At 45.2% G+C, this 21,434-nt stretch overlaps 1 protein-coding gene across 2 annotated transcripts in view; it reads right to left on the bottom strand.

Annotated features, from left to right (window-relative positions):
- Nucleotides 1-21,434, bottom strand: part of BCOR (BCL6 corepressor) — a 158,709-nt gene that overhangs the window by 117,829 nt on the left and 19,446 nt on the right. The window lies entirely within an intron of this gene.

Here is a 21,434-nt window from a genome sequence, read left to right as displayed (position 1 = left end):
AACTCTGGGCTGACTGGAGATGGTCAGCAAAAAAAGGGGGAGGGTCCTTCAATTTGCTCTTTCTTTGGTTTAGCGAAACTAGACTCGATATTATTCTGAAGAGACAGAGATAGGCAGACCCAGAGCCAGACTACATAATCAGGAATATGGATGGAGCACGCAGAGATGGATATAGTGAGATGAGGCAGACTCGATTATGTAGAAAGAAGTAGAAGGCAAACATAGAGACAGACAGGTGAAAGCAAAGGGCAAGAGATGCAAAGACTTGGAAACTGAGACATAGACCAAAAAGAGGGTCTCGCTAAGAGAGAAGCAGAGATAGCCCCACTCTGCAAAGGACAGTGTAGAAGTCAGAGACCGCCTGGCATTAAAACAAAGAGTGGAGAAGTAAACGTAGCAGAGTTAACAGGGAGACTGAGACACAGAAACAGTAAATGAGACCAAGAGAGAATCAAGAATATCAAGCAGAAACAGGCAGGCACAAACACATAGGAAGATGCAAATACTAGCTGGACATTAGGATGATGAGATCTAAGGTTTGGTTTTTTTTAAAAATAAACCTTCCGACCTGTTTATCTTGGGATCCCAATTGCCTGTCCTTTTTAGAACTGTTCAACTAACAGCCAAAGGAAGGGGCTCCCTTACTTTCCTTCATTCATTCTTTCACTCATAAATTCACTGAACTGGGCTCTAAAGGAGCCTCACCCCCCTTTTAAAAACTGAGATGAGAGCTTGCTTTTGGGTTGCATGAGAAAAGGGAAAGAACCCAGCTAGTAAAGTCAGCCTGAAGGGATCAGGGATAACTAGGAAACAAGGATGCCTCAGCACTTTTTCTATTATGCATTTACAGCACAAATAAAGCTAATTTCTCCACCGAGGACCTCAATCAAGTATTTATTTGACGGGCAAGATGCATGAAAGCCTAAGTACTATCCTTAACTGAAGATCAACCCTCTAAGTTTTCTGACTGCAAGGTTTTCATTTGCTGGAATTATGCTGATTTCCTAACCCTCTTGAATTCAAGAATAAGTAGTGAACTTTTCCTGAGTGGTAGGCAGTTAAATGCATGGTAAAACCCATCATTGCCTTGAGAATCTAAATTGTATTTTCATTGACCCTCCCCAACCCCAGCCCCATCTCCAGCTCCCAGAAAGTTTCAAGCTCCCTAATTTCTAACACCCTTCCTTTTTGTATTCTGACTCCTTGGTTCTGCTGGGGCCTGTCCTTTGGACATCCAGAGAAACTCTCTGGGACCCAGATCCCATAGGCAAGACATAGGGCCAAGCACTTCTCACCTTCTCCAGTCTTTTTTGGCCTGCTTCTGTCCTTACTTCCAGGCCCTACATACACCCTTCCCCATCTGAACATGGGGAAATATGACAGTTGCTTAGACATAGAATGTGAAGGGATATGAATGGATAAGAGAGAAGTTGCAGAGGAAACAGAATAGAGGATCTGAAATGATAGTAGTGGACAGCTAGGTGGCCCAGTGGATTGAGAGTCAGGCCCAGAGACCAGAGGTCCTGGGTTCAAATCTAGCCTTAGACACTTTCTAACTGTGTGACCCTGGGCAAGTCACTTAACCACATTGCCTAGCCCTTACCACTTTTCTACTTTAGAATCAATACCCATTATTGATTCTAAGATGGAAGATAAGAGTTTAAAAATAAAATAAAATGATGGTTATATTGAGGGGGTTGACAAGCAAGAGACAGCAACTAGGCACAAATGACCACTTACCCAGTTCCCCCCATAATTGAGAGAAAGAAAGAGAGAGAAATAGGTTTGGGATGTATAAGTTTAGTAGGAAGGATGAAAGGGAGTTCTAGGAACAGGATGAATAGTCTAGTTAGGAAACATTAGGAAGGGCACACATATCCTCAAGTCCCTTTCCTTCCCTCTACCCTCCCAATTCCCAGCTTGCAATATAAGAGGCCTCATCATTTTCCAGAGGCATCTTGTTAACAGTCCCAAACAACCTGAAGGGTTGCACCAGAGGAACAGCTGTTAGTGTCTAGCTGAGTGCTTTTCACAAGTCTTTTTTGAAGACCTCTGATTTTCCCAGGACCATTCCCCTCTCCTCACCAGTCACCCCATCTTTATCCAAATTATTCTCTTTTCCCCCACACCACCTGGGGCTTGTATATAGCTAAGGTTTCTGGGCAATCAAATCACAAAATCTCAGGCATGACTTGTGGTGTTCATCACATTTTCTGTTGTGTAAAATTATTTAATATCCAATATTAAATATAGATATTAAAAATCAATAGTTGGACATCACTTGGGAAATAGCTCAGCCGGAGCAGGGCATAGGGAAGTAATTGACCTTCCAGGAAAATAAAGGAATGCTTATTGAGCCAAGCTAAGCAACTAACCCAGATATAATGGAGACTAGGATAAATGCATCTTAAGACTAAATGGTTAGTTTATAAGTCTTAGTTTCCCATTCTGCTAAAAATGCATTTTCCCAAAAGTGCTGAAAAGAGACCAAATAATAGCAAGTTCTCAATTTTTTAAAAAAAGAAGTCCTTTTACAGATTCTCCTTAGCTTGGGTTCTTTACTTCCTAGGTCCTTTACTCTAATGTTCAGTTACATCTCTCTGATACCTAAACACTGAGTTCTCACCAGTTTCCCAAAGGACCTTATCTGGATGCCACTGATAGGTCACCACAAGCATTGGAGACTCTTGGAATAAGCTTACAGAGGACCAGGAAATCTTAAAGGCTTAGCAAAGGAAAAGAAATTAGAATACTTATCCCCCAAACTGGATTCAGAACATTTTAAGCAAAAGCATGGCCTTAGAGAAAGAAGTACTTAACCCTCAGGCTTCACTGACTCACTTGGATGTAGAGGATGGCTGGAGACAGAAACTAAGCTTTTGATAATCTTCAGGCAATCAATCAGTAAATATTTATTAGGAGCCCTACTATGTGTCAGGCACTGTAGTAAGCAACTATGCACAGAAAAGAAGAATTCAAACTGAAAAAGAGAACTATTAACAGCCAGGAGAAAAATGAGTTCCTGGGATGTATAATTAGCTTTTCAATAATATTTTTCAGGATCAGAAAGGAATAAACAATATTAACTTTTTTATTCACAGAAATTCTTTATATTCTTTACCATAGAAATAGACCATATTCTATGTTTAAACAGAAACAAGAGATATTGCCCTACAATCTGGGGAACTGAAAACACTTTTAAGAGGATAAATTTTCTTTTCAGTGAGCACAAAGGAAAAAGAAGCTGGAAATCATGGACATATTGAAGTTATCTGATTCTGCAACAAATATTATATTTGAATGACCAAAGAATTCAAGTCAACCAATATTTAGTAAGTACTTATCATATCCAAGCCCCTGTGCTAAAGCAAAGAGGAAATTCAAATAATCCTTGCCCTCAAAGAGCTTACATTCTTCTACCCTTTGTAGAATATGGCACATATACCAGAAACTAAGTAAGGAAACAGAGCATGCCTCTCTCTGGGGGCATCAGAAAAAGCTGATGGAGCACCTGTACCATGCTTGGAAGGAAGTCAGGGATTTTACAAGATCTAAGTGAAGAGAGTGTATTTCAGACTAGGGGTACCACACAAGTAGACAAGGTATATAGGACTAGAGCTAGGCTTTTGAGTTATACTATTAATTTTTACAGGCTTACTACTTGTGATAATAGTCCTACAAAATAATATAGAATCTGGAAATCTTGCTTTGGTTATAAATAGGTTTGTTCACTAAAAAACTGCTGGAAATCCTCCTAGCCTTCATTTGCTTAAAAGTTAGAAATGAAATGTTAGCCAATGACAGTTAGTGTGCTGTAGTTACAGTTCTTTGTTATCTAACAGTTGTCAGAGAAGCATCAAAGAAAGGGCTTTTTAAGCCCACCACCAGAGAGCTGAAGTTGTCTTGTTGCTCCAGTCATAGATCTATGGTCCAGAGGGGTCAAGGGGATATATAGAAGCTCTTTCAGACTCGAGGCCTGAGAGAACAAATGGAAACATTACAACATAGTGGACAAAGGCCTTCCTCAAAGGAATGGAAATTCCAAAATTTATATTGAATGGGTGGCATCACCAAAGGGCCACACTGTCATCAATACACACCCTCTCCATTTAATCAAGACAACACCACTGGATGCTATCTCCAGTACCAGGTCTCCCATGGCAGCTTCCCCTGTTTTTTCTTGATCTTCTAGCCCACTGTCCTCATCAGCAAGCATAGCAATCAGTTTCTGTCTTAATGTGGCAGGGTATCTAGCCATGGACAAGGTGTGAGACAACATAAAGGAACTGGAAAGAGGGGACAACGAGATTCTGTGTACTACTGGAAATAGGAGATCCACCCCAGGAAGCCACAGGATTCCTGGAGAGACACCATAGGCAGGCACCTGGGAGATGGTAGGGGCTGAGAAGGGGTGGGGGTGAAAATGTTCAAATAGGCTGCATTTGCCCACTCTTCCTGGTTTGAAGAGGAGGCACTTGGAGAGAGCCACCAGCTAGATTGCCTGTATTCTCCTATACCTCATCCAGTGCAGTTGCTTCGAGGAGAAAGCATAACTCGATGCATTTTTGCTCTGGGCAGTTGGCACAGTCTAGGAAGCTAAAGGACAAGACGTTAGTATATTGGTATTACAACAGATAATGGCAGCATATAAGAATAGAGAGCTTCCCGGAACAGTGTTCCCACCCTTGCTGGGACGACTGGAACTTCTAAAGGTGCTATCTATGTATGGTTCCTTCCCAGAGGCTTTTATAGGACTCTGGTCCAAGCAAAGGCAGGATGACTATTCCAAGGCCTTCCTTTTTTCCTGTTAGGTTCTGGCCTGGCTAGGTGGGGGTGGGGGTGGGGCTATGCACTTGAGCTAGGAAATGTTCCCCTTCAGTTTATTCCTCAGAAATTTAAGCGTAAAGAGCTCAGGGACAGAATATTCCCCCGTTTCCAGATAAAGCTCAGGAACAATTTGGGTGAGAAAGGAAGACCAAGGATGAAGGAGCATGTAGCAGGGGTCAGCGAAGGGACGGTTCCTTGCAGCCAACAAGTTGCCGGGCAGAGATAACAGCTGGGGGTGGGGGATGGGGGAGGGCTCGGGCAGACACGATTGAACGGTCTCAAGCTAGAAAATTCAACAAGAGGCAGCGGCGGCGGATCCAATTAGCCGAGCCAACTGGGAAACAAGAGAGCGACTCCGCAGGCCACCGCCAATCCTGCTGGGGGGGGGGGGGGGGACGGCGGCTGAGGGAGCCTGGTGAAAAGCTGCTGGGGAGAAGTGGGACCTCCGAGCTGCTAAGGGCGGTGAGCCCCGGGGTCTGGGCTACTCCGGCTGGGGACCAGAGCACGCCTGGTGTTTACATACAGTCTTTCCGATGCAGGATCATATTTCAGGCCCGCCTGCGGGGAGCCCGGGGCGGGCCGGCGGCCGGGTGGAGGAAAGGGCTGGAAAGACCACAGGAAGGGGGGGGTTGAGTAAAGGACGCGATTGAGGCATAGCTGCTGGTGGCCAGGAGCAAAAACGTATAGGAAGAAAGGTTACAGAGCAGCCCCTAGTAGTTTGGGCTTAATAATAACTCCATTCTCCCCTCCAGCTGAAGAAAGGGGCGGGAGGTGGGGGGTGGAGGTAGTAGAGAACCTAAGAGTAGGAGGAGGGGGAAAACTGTTCCGGGCATCCGGAGTAATCCAAGATGAGGAAGGTATAAAGGTTAGGGCTGTGTTATCATGTCCATTTTTCGTAGAGGCTCATTTCAGTAGAAGGTGAGAGTGCTGTGCATTCTCGCAGCGACACGCCTGCGATTCTAAAGACCTCGTTTAGACCTTAGCTCGCAGGGAGAGTCCACGACTCTTGCTTTAGCAGTCTTCACCCTAGGGGGCAGTGCCCTTTGACCCACTCCACTCTCGGCTGCCTGACCCTTGTCATTTCTCGCTGTAGGGGGGGAGGAGGCGGGGGTGGGGCTGTAGCCGGGGAGAGGGGGAGGGGAGGAGAATAGGGAGAAGGAGCTGGGGCAGTGTCAGAAGTGATCTCCTTCAGAGAGGCTTTCTCCACCCCCACCGCCCTCCCGCCCAGTGTCTCCCAGTGCCTGTGGGCAATCTCCCTTGCCTCAGTCGGGAGCCGAGAAATGGTAGGATCTAACCGCTTTGCTTCTTATCCAAGCTGGCAGGGACGGCAGCGTGGTAACTCTACCCAGGGTTCTCAAGCTGTGGTTGGTGAGTTTCCAGCAGGAAAGTCAATCAGTAAACAGCCCCGTGCGCCCCCAGTTCCACTCTCCACCCCCTTCATTCTCCCTGTGCTGGCTGGGAACCTCACCCAGACACCAACATATCCCGCCCTCTCTCAGGCTCCCGGGCCGCGACGGGAGAAGAGATCGGCTACGAGACTATTGTGGCAGGGCCTCTACTGTGAAACAGCTCTCCTCCCCTCCCCGCCCCCTCCCAAACCACTCTACCCCCACTGCCGATTTGGCCCCAGGAGTTGGTGTTCTGAAGGAGAGGCGCGGGGTGCAATGAGAAGGGGAGGGCAAGCTGCCGCCCCCCACCCTCAGTTGAATGTCAGCTTTGTTCCGGAAAACAAGGGAAGCATTAGGCTGCTGCCCCCGGGGAAACACAAAACTTCTTTTTGAATCTCTGGAAGGACGGCTGATTGCGCTACGGGGCTCCGGGGAGAGAGGCCGAGACAAGAGAGGGAGCTAAGAAAGGAAAGAGTGAGGAAGAGGAGAGACTGGGAGACATTGAAAGGAGACCGAGAGCGAGCGAGCGAGCCACACACACACACACACACACACACACACACACACACACACACACACACACACACACACAAAGGAGTGTGGGTCGGAGAAGAAAGATGAGTGAGACGGAGACTAGGGAGAATGATGAGGAAGGGGAGAGACTCAGGCAGATAGCGAGACCGCGGCGGTGACTACGAAAAAGGGGAGAGGCCAAGTCTAGCTCGGGGACTGTTGAGGGTGGAGGAAGACGTCTCCTGCAATTTCGAGTTCTGCGCAAAGGTGCTGTTCTTCCGAGGAACCCGCCCAGGCCAAGTGGCTGCTACCCAGCCGGGTGTATACGCGCCAGCTTCCTGCCTGCCCTGGGCTGAGCTGCTGCCCCGGACGCCGCAGGCCCAGCATCGCTGGGAGACCGGGAAGCCACGAGCATTCACGAAGTGGCATTTTGCCATCTACGTGATAGAAGCAGCCTCTTAAGACCAGGCCTAAAAACTATGAAACCGAGGACATCTCCATCTCCAGCACTCTCCACACCCTTCAATATTCAGCACCACACCCCGATGCCACTACATCGTGGGTCCCCCGTCCCCTAGCCGTGCCTCTGTCCCCCAGGGCCCATCATTGGTGATATGGAAGGGGAAAGGCATTCGCCTTTTCTCCTTTGGAAACCTGGAGCCAGCCTTAGTTTTTTTCTGGATTTGATCGTGGTGCCAATTTAGAGTTGGGGGTTGAGAGAGGTGGCTTTGCCTCCTAGAGGAGCAAAGCGGGCAGCTCTGAGAGGTGAGGTGGTTCAGAAAGATGATCCTGTTGTAAATGAACCCTCCCGCAAATGTTAATATATGTTTACTTATTTTTCCATTGATGGCTGAAATGTTCTCTTCAGTCCTGGCCTTTGGGAGGGCAACTGAACTATTTAACTGGAGGGAAGAGCAGCAGTGCTCTTCTTCCTCTCACTCCCCATTGTCTGATTCCTCGGCTAGATTGTCAAAAGACCACTTCTCTAGTGCTATACCCTTCTGAGAACTTTGGCCCTGGCCAGAGGTTCCAGGTTATAACCGTGAGGGGAGAGAGCGGAGAAGCCTGAGTGTTTCCATGCAAAGGCTCTCCCTAGAACGAGGTCCCCAGGCCGTGCTTCTCCACCCCCCAACCCCTCTTAACCCACTGAGTTTCTAACTTCCTCTAAATCTCCCTTCTTGTTCAGAAAAGCAGAGGAGGGGAAACCAAGAGGAAACACGCTGCCGCTGTGCGAAATGCGGACCATGTGTGGGAACGATCCAGTCAAAGTGCAACTGCCAGCCAGGGGCAGTTGTGTGGGGGTGGGGCGTAGAAAGAAGACTGGCTCAGAGTGTTGGAGGGCTGGGTGTGGGGGCTAATTTGGGGAAGGGACGTCAGTAGGAGCCGCAGCTCACGAGACAAACTTCTGTTCTTCCGGGTGGGCAGTCGTTAAACACCCCTCACCCTCTATTTTTGTAAAGAATCCTTTCTCCCGTGGCTTTCCTTTCGGTAGGTGGTAGCTGTGGAGGCGGCTGCAGTAACATCAGCTGTAGTGGGATTAAGTTTAGGGATACGCTCCAGTTTACTGAGCTGAAGCAGCGGTCTAGGGTGAAAGAGCAAAAAGCACTCTTTCCGATAGCTCAGAGGCTAGGGGGTTATAGCAGTTCGAGTATCAACAAAGGGAGACACGAGAATGAGAAGAACTGAGAATGGGAGATGAGCGACTAGGAGGGGAAGAGGGGACAGCTGCTAAGAGCTCTCTGGCTGCTGTGGAATAATAAAAAATAATTAATAGTGATAATAAGGAAAAAATCCCCGGGCTTTCATTTCTTGAAATTTCATGTGGCTGTATTAGGTAGTGTACTGCCCTTGAAGCGGCCTCTTTTGCCTGCCCAGTTCTCTTCTTCCTTACGCCCACCCCCACCCCCTTCCTGAGGAAGGGAAAGAGAAAGGGCTGCAGCTGACAAATATTATCCATTCTCCCCATCGATCGGAACATATACAGATGTGAGAGCTTGATGTGCGCTGCGAACCGGTGGATCCACCCTTCTCTCTCTCCCGCTCTCCCCCCCCCCCCCCCCCGCCCCGGAGGCTCAGGCTCGCCGCCCCCTCCTCCCCCCCCTTTGTTCTCCTCCCCTTTCTCTCTCTTTAAATAGATTTCAAGGCGCTGCCTGTTGGAGAGCAGCTGGTGAGCTCTCCAGAGAGAGAGAGAGAAAAGAACGAAGCTGAGCCCGAGGTTCCCTGTCACGTCTACCCCTTTGCCGCCATGTCCCGGCTTTCCATAGACCCCACTCCTGTCTGATTTCCAAAAACAACCAGAAAAACCCAAAGCCCTCAATACCCACAACATAATTTCTCTGTTATTTCTCTCTGAGACTTAGGAACCTCGGGCTAAGCAGGTCGTCCTGTGTATATGTTATGGGCTGGTGGAGAGGGAAGGCTTAATAAGGGAAGGGAAGGACTCAGACTTAAAGCAGGGTCCGAATCTTCCCGTTTCCATACACCACAATAACCCAGACCCAGCGATAGTTTCCCACCAGCTAAAGTCAGCAGAGGTAGCCTATTTCTATTTTGCTGAGGAAGATTAATTCTGGCTGTTCCTAAGACTCAAAGGGTCGCATAGCTCCAACAAACACAAACTGTGAGGGAGGGGGTAGCCCGCCCCTCCCGCTAACCCTTAATTACAGAGACTCAGACAGACAGACAGACACACCTCTCTTCCCCTAGGGTCTGAGGGAAGCAGCCCAGTCTCGGCTCTCGCGCGTGGGGGTGGGGCAGCAGAGGCGAAGTAGGGGGAGGGGAGCAGGCTGGCAGGATTTAACCAGGCCGCTCCGCTGATCCCGGGCCACCTCGCAGTCTGTCACTTAAATTATTACCCTCTACTCTGTACCCTGTGCGGTCAGTACAGGCTGTTAACAGGCAGTTGCAATCAGTTTTCGAAAGGTTAGCCAAGGTCCTCCAGCTCTCGCAGACGGAAGGCATTACGAAACCGCTTTTGTATCTGCAGGCACTTTAGAAAAAAAGGCGGGGGGGGGGGGGGGGGAGGCGAGAAAGGAGGAACGGCAGCGCCGCCGAGGCGACTCGGAACAAACCGGAGAGGAAGGGAGACGTGGGTTTGGGAGAGAGGGACGGGAATAGGATGGAAATTCTTAATTATTGAACCATGGTTACTCTCCTCCCTCCCTTTCCTAGGACTTGTTTATCTCTTAGTAATTCTGTGGGAAAACAGAAGTGCTAAAATAAATCTGAGGATCTCCTGATCTAGGTGGAAAATGTGGAAGGGGGGGCGGGAGAAGAGGGACAGATAGGAAGATAAGTGTCAGAAGCTTTGCTTCCTTTCCTTGGCTTGATGCCCGAACAACACGTACTAATTGTGGTTGAGGCCGCAGAGGCTGGTGCGGAATGGGGTGTGAGTGACCTAGAAGGGAAGTACGGGATGAAGATGAGAGCGCTGCTTCGCCCCCTAAACCTAACTCTTTGGGAAGGAGGTGGAGGCCCGGGACTCTGGTTGGAGGGTGTTCTACATTCAGGGAGACAGGGAAGGGAGATAAGAGACCCTGGTTGGAGGAAGCGAGCTAGCGAGCGCGATTCCTTTGCGCACTGTCTGAAGGAGCTGCAGCCGCTAGAAGTCGTCCATCAGCAACCAGTCCAACCTGCCAGTGATAATGTGCGATCAACACCAAATCACCCCCGCCAGGCACGATCCATCATCCCTCCAAAGCAACGGGTACGCGCAGGGATGTGTCGATGCCTGGGGTGGGGTGAGGGGGATTGAAGCAAGAGAAGAGTTGGGGCGAGAGAAGAGGCAGTGGCTGCAGTCGCTCACACGGTACACCGGAATTCCAATTGCAACATCGCTTCTTCCCTTCTCCCAAACGGCCTACAAGCCGGGCTCCTAAGTACTTTCAAAGTTGTTCAATAGAGGAGGGAGAGGCCGGTACCGCCCAGAGTGCTCGCCAGGAACCGGATTTCTAGCCTTGTAGCCCCAAGTCCTCCACTCTGCTTTCCTCCAGATCGTGAATCCAATCTTTCCTTATCTCCGGAAAGGAGACGAAAGCACCTACTTCGTCCTCTCTGCATTGCTCGCCCGCCCGTCTCCCTCTCCTTGGAGAAAGCCTGGCTGGCGGAAAATTAATATTTAATATCGTGAAATTGATTAAAGGGCTGCGAGACAGCGGCGACTACAGGGTTGGGGGGGGGCGTGGAGGGGAAGGTTAGAGGCTGGGAGTATAATTAAAGATCTGAGAACCAAGATGTTCCCCCTTCCCTGTCCCTGCCCCACTAAGGCTTTGTGAAGCGAGGGGGGTCTGAACTGCTAGCAGCCAAGGACGGGTGAGGGTGGGCAGGGCGAAGACTGGTAAAAAGCTGTTTCTGGCTGGCTCTGACTTTCTACAGTCCGTGATGCAGCCCCCTGGGTGGGAAGAGCATAGGCAATCTCCACCTCATTTTGTAGGTCTGGGTCCCTGCCATCTCCCCGAATTGTCTGAGGAAGAAAGGACGCAGCTCTTTCCTGGCTCAATTGTGTATGGGGTGCTTGGGAAAGGAATCAGAGCCGGTGGAGCTTGGGTGGGCGGAGGGCGGAGAGGAACAAGGCCGAGTAGGGGGTGCAGCGAGGCAAACAGAAGGGAGGGAGGGATCATGGGAGTGGGAGGCCTGCTGCTGGACCCCAGCGCACCTGGGGCTAAGCCCGGCGCCCGAGAGCCGCCGCAGCTGCCTGCCCCTTATCGTGGCTTCATCTCTGCAGCGGCAGCAGGAGGGGGAGGAGGAAAAAAGAAGGGGGGGGGGGGAGGAAAACGCACACAGCATGCTCTCAGCTGCTCACTCGCGCTCTAAAAACCCTCCTGCCTCAGCCCCAGATACGAACGTTTCGTCCTCCTCCCTCCATTCCCTTCCCTCCCACTCCCGGTCCCTGTCCTACGCTTTGATGAATTCCCTGCCAAACGCCGCTTCTAGTTCCCCGCCCCCTTGTAGCTAAGCGAGAAAGCTGCGTTATTTCCTCCTCACAGAGCTTGGGCTGCAGTAGAAACAACACGGACTCCCTCGGGCTTCCAGGCCCGGGGTAGTGCGATTATTACTGCCCTCTTCCACGGATAGGGTTTTCACTGAACCTCCTCGGGGGCCAATGGGAGGTTTGGATCTACCTCGTTGGAACCTAAGGTGCCCAGTCCAGAAGCTGCCTAGGGAAATCCTCGGTCACTTCAAAGCTCCAGAACCCAGATCCTCCTCCTGAAGCCGCGCCCAGGGGCAGCTCTGGCCTCCAGGGCTGCTTGACTGGTTCTGTTGCACTCCAAATGGGGCCGGGTTGGTTCCGGGCCGTGAGTGTCTCAGGAGAGCTGTCACGTAACCAGCCTTGACGCCTGTCGATAAGGTTCCAGTCACAGTGCATCTTCTGGAAGGAGGGGGAAGGAGTGGGGAGTGCGTGCGTGTTCGAGAGAGAGGGAGAGAGAGAGAGAGAGAGAGAAAGAGAGAGAGAGAGAGAGAGAGAGAGAGAGAGTGCGTGTGTGTGTTGGACTGAAATGGAATTCCAACAACTCTTGTTCACCCCGCTTTAAAATTTTTGGAAAACGAAAGGCAGAGTTACTGGTCCTGAAGGAGCCACCAGTTAGAAAACATCTGGGCATCTGGGCAAATTTACATAGTGAGAAAGGGGTGGATACCCATGCTTGTTTTGAAAATAATGGGTTAGATTGACTTTAAGAACAAGTTTTGGTCAACAACTATTTTTTGCCAGTGAGGTAGTTTTTTAGTACTTGTGGAAAACAAGTGTACAAAGGGAAGAAAATACAGACACACACACACCTCTAAGTGCTTAGCAGCAGCACTGTTCACCCTAATAACCTCCATGGGCCAGAAGATCACGACAGACTCCAAATACACAGCTCCCTGGGAAGGTCAGGACCAAAAAGGATTAGGAACAGACTTGGGGTTTATTGCTGTACTTGAACAAAGCACTTTCAGGCTATCTAAAATGGGGCAAGAGAGAGATAATTAGAAGGTGCTAAAGAAGGAAGGGAAGTCTGGTCCAAGTGCTGGGTGGGAGTTACCACAGGAATAAAGCATAAGTAAATAGGAAGACATTTGCAGAACGATTTCTTCCCCTTTGCCCCAATAAACATTTTTAAATGTACGATAAGTATTTGTTTCCAGATCTGAATCCAGATCTAACTGGATTCCAGTAAGAATCCAGTTAGTTTTCTCTGGAATACTCTCTCCAGTGTGGGGAGTAGCTCAAGAAACATAATGGTGGGCAATGGAAACATTTTTAATACTTTTTTTTTGTCTTTTCACTATGAATCTTACCTACAGTGGGTACCATTCTCCCTGAGGGCTAATGCTGACATCTATACCTGTTATGGGGAGCATGACTGTAAAAACACCAGAAGACCACTCAGGATGAACAGTATTCATCAATGCCATATCTGGTTAATTGGGTCCTAGGAGAAAGCTTACACATGGAGCATACAGATGTCTGCTCCAAGTGTTCAAACAGAGGATTGGATAACCACTTGTCAGGAACATAGTAGAGGTGAGTCCTGCATGAGGTAGGAAGTTGAACCAGATGTCTTCTAGATTCCCTCAATCGCTAAGAGTATGTGAGTCCCTCGAATAAAAATAATAGATGTCTCCACTGGGTATGCCAATTGCAAAGATTACAGTATTAGACCAGAAGAGTGAGGTAAACCAGACTCACAGTATAATGTAGGTTGTGCTGGAGTAGAGGCACCATGAAAGTGTGGGTCTGCCCTCTAAGTAGATGTTGAGACTCTCAGAAACCTCTGATCTTTAGTTCTCCTCTGTGCCATTTAAAGAACAGAGATTTCTTTAGAGCAAGTACTCATCCTAGGCTGTCTCGAGTATCTCCATATATACAATGAGGGAAAGTAGCCTCTTATCCAGAGATAGGCAAGCGATAATTGAAAGGACAGATAACCTCACATGAGTTTAAGTGAAAAGTGGTAAGTCTGGAAAGGTTAGGTTATGTTGTATCTGGAAAGAAGGTAGTACTGGGGACTTAGACAAACTTATCAAGTTCTATTAAAATGTCTTTGCTACAGCCATCTTGGCCCTAGGGATGTGCTTTTGTTCCATTTCACAGAAAGCTAGATGGAAAGAATTACTGTGTTGCCCCCAGCGGTGGGACCACAGAAAAGCAGTTAGTCAATACCATGGTATATAGTCAGGTAGTTGGGTTCTGACCATATAAAAGGCCTTGCAGGGTATGCACAAGGATTTCTGTGGATTCCTAGATCTTTGTAGATGTAGGCAGTAGATCTCATTGTTTGAAAGGAGGTGTTGGAGGTCAAAGGAGAGAGGTAATTGCATAGAATTAAAATTTGTCTAGTTAACAAAAGTAGTAAATTATTTCTAAATGCAAGTGGGAATACTTAAAAAAAAAAAAGAAAACTCCATTTTCTTCCCAAATTCTTATGCTTGGATTTGGAAAATGTGGGTTCAGATTTTCCACTGGATACTATGTGTGACAGGGAAAATCTGTGCTTTAGTTTCCTTATATACAAAGTAGGAATAATAAAAGCTCTATCTTAGAGTTGTTGTAAAGTTTAACTGAAAAAAAAAAGTATTACCAGCACTTTTCAAATACTAAATCAATATGTTAAAAGGTGGTTTTCACTATTATTTTTTCCATGACTAAAAAAGGAAAAAGATACACCACAACTCCCCTCCCCAACCATCACAGCCCAAACTCTCAAGGTGGCACTATAATAGCATCTTTTTATAACTCATCCAAGATCCTGATTGGGTATATCTCATCCACCTATGGAACCAGCTCATTGGCACTGCTTTCAAATACAGAAAATGATTCAAATGTATTTATGACTCTTTCTCTAAACAGAAAGATTCAACTTAAAACATAACTATATAGGCTTTTTCTTTCACAAGGATAATTTTTGATTACTTGTTCCAGTAGAGAATAAAGTACACCTCTGGGAACAAAAGTAGTGGTGGAGTCAATCATTAGTCTGTTTTGGGGAATAGCAGATGCCCCATGTTTCTTCTGACAAGTTACCATTTAGGAGGCATCCTAAAAATTTATTGAAGGCTAGCAAATGATTTTGAATCACAAATTTTGGATCCTTTTTTTCAGCTTCTGACATTCACTAGATGATGTACTTTTCAAACTGAACAAAGTAGATATCAGCAGTGTATATCCACATTCATAAACAGAAAAAGATTTAAAATAGAATACTGTATCTCCATGATGGCAAACCTACAGCACACATGCCAAAGAGGGCACACAGAGTACTCTATGTGAGCACACAAGCACACTATTGTCCACCACAGTTCAGTACTAGAAAGGCAGAGGGACTCAAGTGGTGCTGCTCCCCAGTCCCTCTCCACCATGCCTGATGACATTTCTCACTTTACCCATCCCTCTGCCCAGCCCAGTGGGAGAGCTTCCTCCTTCCCCTGTGTGGGGTAAGGGGGGGGAGGTGCATATACCACTCAATCTGGTGGGGTGGGGCACAGCACACAGTCTCTAAAAGGGTTTGCAATCTCTGCTATATAGCTTAAGGAGTTAAAATACATTTAAAAGAATAGTATTCAAAGAGTTATACAATTTTGTGAAGAGAAATTTTTAAACAATGTTCCATAGTACATTACATCTCTAGTCATATAATTGGGTGGAAGTTACAGAAAACATAGGATATTACTGAACTGATTATTGTTTTTTTAAGCTCATTCACTTTGGTAGGGCAAAATGTTTCCCTTACAGGCTTATCTCCACCCAGATGTGTTCCATGCATCTGAGATTCCTTGAAAGATATTTAATACCAGTCTTCTGCTGTTGCTGAAATATGAGTTTGAAGAATGGCATAACATGGTATCCTAAGAATTAAAGTTGCAAGTCACCCAAAGGGCAAGGAAAAGATGTATGGTAGGAATAAGTAGATTGTAACATATTACAATGAAGAACTGTATACGGTTAGCTTTGTAAAACATGACAAAAAAATGTATGCCAGGGGCAGCTAGATAGCACAGTGGATAGAGAGCCAGGCCTGGAGTCAGGAAGACCTGGGTTCAAATCTCACCTCAAACACTCCCTAGCTCTGTGTCCCGGGCAAGTCACAATCCCAATTGCTTAGCCCTTGCTACTATTCTGTTTTAGAACTGATATAAGAAAGAAGGTAAGGGTTTAAAAAAAAGGTATGATCAGAATAAAAGGCAGGCCAATCATGCCAAAAGAATGATGGAAAACAGATAGATAGTCATTGTTTGTTACTTGCATTCATGCAATATTATAGAAGGTCTCTAGAATGTTGAGTGGACATCTTGGGAAGGAATTCAGGGTTCCTATAGACTAGAACTGCATACAATGAGAAAACTTGGAGAAATTTCAATCTATACTTTTGAAGAAAGTACCCAAATAGATGATATTACAGATGTATAGAAAGAGTAAGAGTTTATAAATAGAACCTTCTTAGGAAAATTCACAGAAAGTACACCCTCCAGTCTTAACTAAATAACATCTTTAGACAACTACTCCTTCTCTCTTTACTATATTCCCTTCAATACATTCCAACTTAAATTGTTTTTTATTTTTAAATTTTATAATATTTTATTTGATCATTTCCATGCATTATTCATTAAAGACAAAGATCATTTTCTTTTCCTCCCCCCACCCCCCATAGATGACGCGTGATTCCACTGGGTATCACATGTGTTCTTGATTCGAACCCATTGCCATGTTGTTAATATTTGCATTAGAGTGTTCGTTTAGAGTCTCTCCTCTGTCATGTCCCCTCAACCGCTGTAGTCAGGCAGTTGCTTTTCCTTGGTGTTTCTACTCCCACAGTTTGTCCTCTGCTTATGAATAGTGTTTTTTCTCCTAGATCCGTGCAGACTGTTCAGGGACTAATATTACACCGCCACTAATGGAGAAGTCCATTACGTTCGATTATACCACAGTGTATTAGTCTCTGTGTACAATGTTCTCCTGGTTCTGCTCCTCTCGCTCTGCATCACTTCCTGGAGGTCGTTCCAGTCTCCATGGAATTCCTCCACTTTATTATTCCTTTTTGCACAATAGTATTCCATCACCAACATATACCACAATTTGTTCAGCCATTCCCCAATTGATGGGCATCCTCTCGTTTTCCAATTTTTGGCCACCACAAAGAGCGCAGCTATGAATATTCTTGTATAAGTCTTTTTCCTTATTATCTCTTTGGGGTACAGACCCAGCAGTGCTATGGCTGGATCAAAGGGTAGACATTCTTTTATCGCACTATGGGCATAGTTCCAAATTGCCCTCCAGAATGGTTGGATCAGTTCACAACTCCACCAGCAATGAATTAATGTCCCTACTTTGCCACATCCCCTCCAGCATTCATTACTTTCCTTTGCTATCATGTTAGCCAATCTGCTAGAGTTGTTTTGATTTGCATCTCTCTGATTATAAGAGATTTAGAACACTTCTTCATGTGCTTATTAATAGTTTGATTTCTTTATCTGAAAACTGCCTATCCATGTCCCTTGCCCATTTATCAATTGGAGAATGGCTTGGTTTTTTGTACAATTGATTTAGCTCTTTATAAATTTGAGTAATTAAACCTTTGTTAGAGGTTTTTATGAAGATTTTTCCCAATTTGTTGTTTTCCTTCTGATTTTAGTTACATTGGTTTTGTTTGTACAAAAGCTTTTTAATTTGATGTAGTTGAAATTATTTATTTTACATTTTGTGATTCTTTCTATGTCTTGCTTGGTTTTAAAGTCTTTCCCCTCCCAAAGGTCTGACTCCAACTTAAATTTTACTAGTTTTAAAGTAGAAAAAATATATATGCATATGCTTATATGCCCAATATATATAAACACATTCATATGAGGCTGAATGAATTGATCCAGTGGTAGCCAGGTGAACTGTGCCTGGAGTCCAGAAGATCTGGGTTCATATTCAGATCTAGACATATACTAGTTACACGATCCTAAGTCACTTAATCGATCTATCTCAGTTTCCTCAACTGTAAAATAGGGATAATAATAGCACCTACCTCAAAAGATTGTTCTCAGGATCAAATGTGATGGTATTTGTAAGTGCTCAGCATGATGCCTGGCATGTATTAGGTGGTTAATAAATGCCTCTTCCTTATTTATTACTTCGGTCTAAGGATAAACTAAATAGCTTGAATTCCCAGCAGTTAAGGATACAGATTCTTATGGCTAGAATGGGAAAATATCTTTCCTGACATATTGTGATAATACTTGGTAAGCAGAGTTTAAGTGGTTCCCTACTTGTGGTGATCTGAGAGTTACTAGGCAGGTTCTAAATTGTTTTCTCCCACTGTCCAGTGGCTCAAACCTGAAATCCTAGCATTAGGGATTCATTCCTTGGCAATATATATTGTCCTCTCCCAGTAGTCCTCTTTTAAAGTGCAAATATCCCACTTCATAAAGACCATACCAGAGGCAAAAAGTACACAGAGAAACAACCCAAGCCCAATCCAACCAGAGAGTTTCCTTTACCTTTCTAACTAGTAGAGAGGCCCATATTCCCCAAGAGACTAAAGGGTATAGGGGAAAAAAAACTCCAATAGGATTGGATCTAGGATGCTGCAGTGAATTATGGTCCCCTTTGTGCCCCAGGTTATTTTTCATATTCCATCTGGTTAGTTGCTGATAAATCCAGAGTCCAGCTTTACTTTCTGCAGCTGAGATTACAAACCACTAGGGAGAATTCTTTAGTCCTATTCCACTTTCCTTCCATGTTATAAAAGGATCCTGCACTTTGCTCACTGATCTTCTTGCAACATAGGATTACTTTTCCTGACCAGGAGGGATAGCACAGCCTGAATACATTTAACTTAAAGGATCCAGTAGTTTAACAGCATTAAACTCCTAGGGTTAGAAGGAAGGAAGGTTAAGGGTTGAAGATACCCATGACAGATTTTTGCCCACCTCAAAGTTTTGCCTAGATCAAATCTCGAGTTGGATTGCTTATTTACCTTAGCCTAATTCCCATGAATTTCTCATTCTATCTCCAGCAAGTCTTTATCTAGTCTGGAGTTGTGAGTGAATTTGGGGAAAGGCTGGAAAAACCATCCACTTTACTATAGAGATATCCTGGAGGGCAAAGAGGTAGCCTGGCCACATTCCATCCCCTCATTTAGAGAACAAACCCCTACCATGTCTTGGTCCTTAGGGATAATTTGAGAGATTATTTCTTAGGGTGGACCGAATGTAATCCACTAGGGTCCCACTAAATTTGATGTATGTTTGTATCTAAGATCTAGAACCTCGATATGTCTTAGAAACAAAGCAAATATATCCTCTTGACCCATGGTATGTGGAATAAGTGGCAGCTCAGTGGTGCAGTGGGCAATGGGTTTGGAATTAGGAAGATGAGTCATCTTGGGTTCAAATCCAGCCTCAGATATTTACTAGCAGGGTGACCCTTGGCAAGACCCTATTTCCTCAGTTCCTCATCTGTAAAATTAGCCAGAGAAGGAAATGGCAAACCACTCCAGTGTCTCTGCCAAGAAAACTCCAAGTGGGATCACAAAGTGGATATAACAATAACCTGTAATGAGAGTGTATAGCTGGGTTCATTTGGTTCAGATTTGATTCCCTGAGGATGAAGAACTAAACAGACTTCTGAAGACAGCAAAAAATTCACTAGTCTTGGATTTCTGGCTCTACTTCCAGTAAATGTCAGCAGCTTGAGGGCAGGACCCTTTTTCATGTTTTATCTTTGTAGCTCTAGTACCCTGGAGGTCCATGTGCCTTCCACATAGTAGCTGCTTAGCAAATGCTTCTTGAACTGAATTGAATCGAACCTGCAAAATGCATACTAATTCTATTTCCTTGGGTAACTCAACCTGAGACTTTTCCCTCAATTGTAAAATGGGGATGATGTTTGCATCACCGTCCTCACAGAATTGTGAGGATCTTGCTTTGTAAACTCTATGAACTATGCTTTGTACACTGTAAAATGTAAAATGTTTGGATAAAGTTCAAAGCCTGGAGTCAGGAAGAACTGAGTTCAAATCTGCCTTAAGAAGGTCATTAGTTTTGTGGTCTTGGGCAAGTCACATATATAATCTTTATCTGCTTCAGACTCCTCAGCTATAAAAATGGAGATAATAGCACCTATCTCCCAGAGTCGTAAGGATAAATTTTTTTTTTTTGTAAAATGCTTTGCACACCCAAATATATTAACTTAAGGGAGGTAATTCAAAGTTCACCAGGAAGGTATCCATCATCAGGGAATCTGCCTACTTTAGGGCTTAGAATTTTGCACATCTTTATGGCTATAGCCTTTAATGGGCATCAAATCTTTTAGAAGAAAAAAATGGAAGTGTCCAGTTATTCCCACATGCCTTTGAGCTTTCAAAAGGCAAAATCACATTTAAGTAAAGGGATTATAATCAGGGACACCTAGGAAATATTTTCAAACTCAAAGTAAAACAAACCTTGTCCTTGCTCCCCACTCCTTTTCTCTTTGTCGAGTCAGAATTAAATAACAGGTCAAAGACTAGATCAAAGGCAAAAGCAAATATAATCACGTCACTTGTGAAGCCCTAGAAGTCAAATTGTCCACTCAGAGCTTACACAGGAGAAAAGAGCCAGGAGCCATAGTAAAAATTAAAAGTGGCTAATTTTTAAGGTACAATGTAATAGCCATGAAAGAAGATAATGCCAGACATTCAGATATTCAGGACAAGTGTCCACTTAACCTGAAAGCCTTCTTATAGAGAAAGTAATAAAATCGGACTCAATCACATTAGTTCCTAAACATGGGGCAACGGGGCAGGGTACCTGGGGTGTTACTGTACAGTTAAAAAAAAAAGAGAATTTTTTGTTGATGCCTTTTGCTTTTTGTTATATGTCTGACTCTCTGTGATCCCATTTGGGGATTTCTTGGCAAAGACACTAGAATTGTTTGCCATTTCCTTCTCCAGCTCATTTTACAGCTGAAGAAACCAAGGCAAACAGGGTTAAATAATTGGCCTAGGATTCACACAGCTAGTAAGTGTCTGTGGCTAGATTTGAACTAAGAAAGAGACTGCCTGACTCCAGGACCAGTACTTTATCCACTATGCCTAGCTTTTACTTTTCTACCACTGTAATTTCCCCTTAACATCCCTTCCTCAAACTTAATTCTCCCCTGCAACAAATGGAAGGGGTTAGCTGCTACTTCTGACAATATATGCCACATTTCACATCTGTTATTTCCCTTCTCCAAGGATGAGTGTTTCATCACACATAGGATGTATACTGATCATTAAACTTAATTAATCAATCACCGCTCAACTCTTTTAGAAAAAAGCTATAGAAAGAAACTCTGATATGCCCTGGGATGATGTGAAAATGAGGGTTTAGGGTAAAGGTTCTTTGTGTTCTCAGAATGCCCTCCGGGCCTCAGTTTCTTCATCTGTAAAATTAGGGGGATAGATTAGACAATAGAGAAGACACTTTGGTTTCCAACACATAGGAGATTTGGTGACAGATAATGGGTGCTGCTTTGGGACCTCTGTCTGGAAATATACTGAAGAACTTTGAGGGCCATTGCCATAGTCCAAAAAGAAGCACATAAATAAATTTACATGAATAATCCCTACCTTTCCCTTTTAGGGATGAAAGGATGAGTATCTCTCAGTCTCTACACCCACTATACTCTACTTATCATGTCTTTCTCCCACATCTAAAGGTAATAGTGATGATAATAACTGCTACGTATATGACATCTCATAGTTACAAAGTGATTTACAT

Source organism: Monodelphis domestica, chromosome 4, assembly GCF_027887165.1.
Source record: "Monodelphis domestica isolate mMonDom1 chromosome 4, mMonDom1.pri, whole genome shotgun sequence".
Lineage (NCBI taxonomy): Eukaryota > Metazoa > Chordata > Mammalia > Didelphimorphia > Didelphidae > Monodelphis > Monodelphis domestica.
The sequence above is the reverse complement of the archived record's forward strand: the minus strand, read 5'-3'. Positions and strand labels throughout refer to the sequence as shown.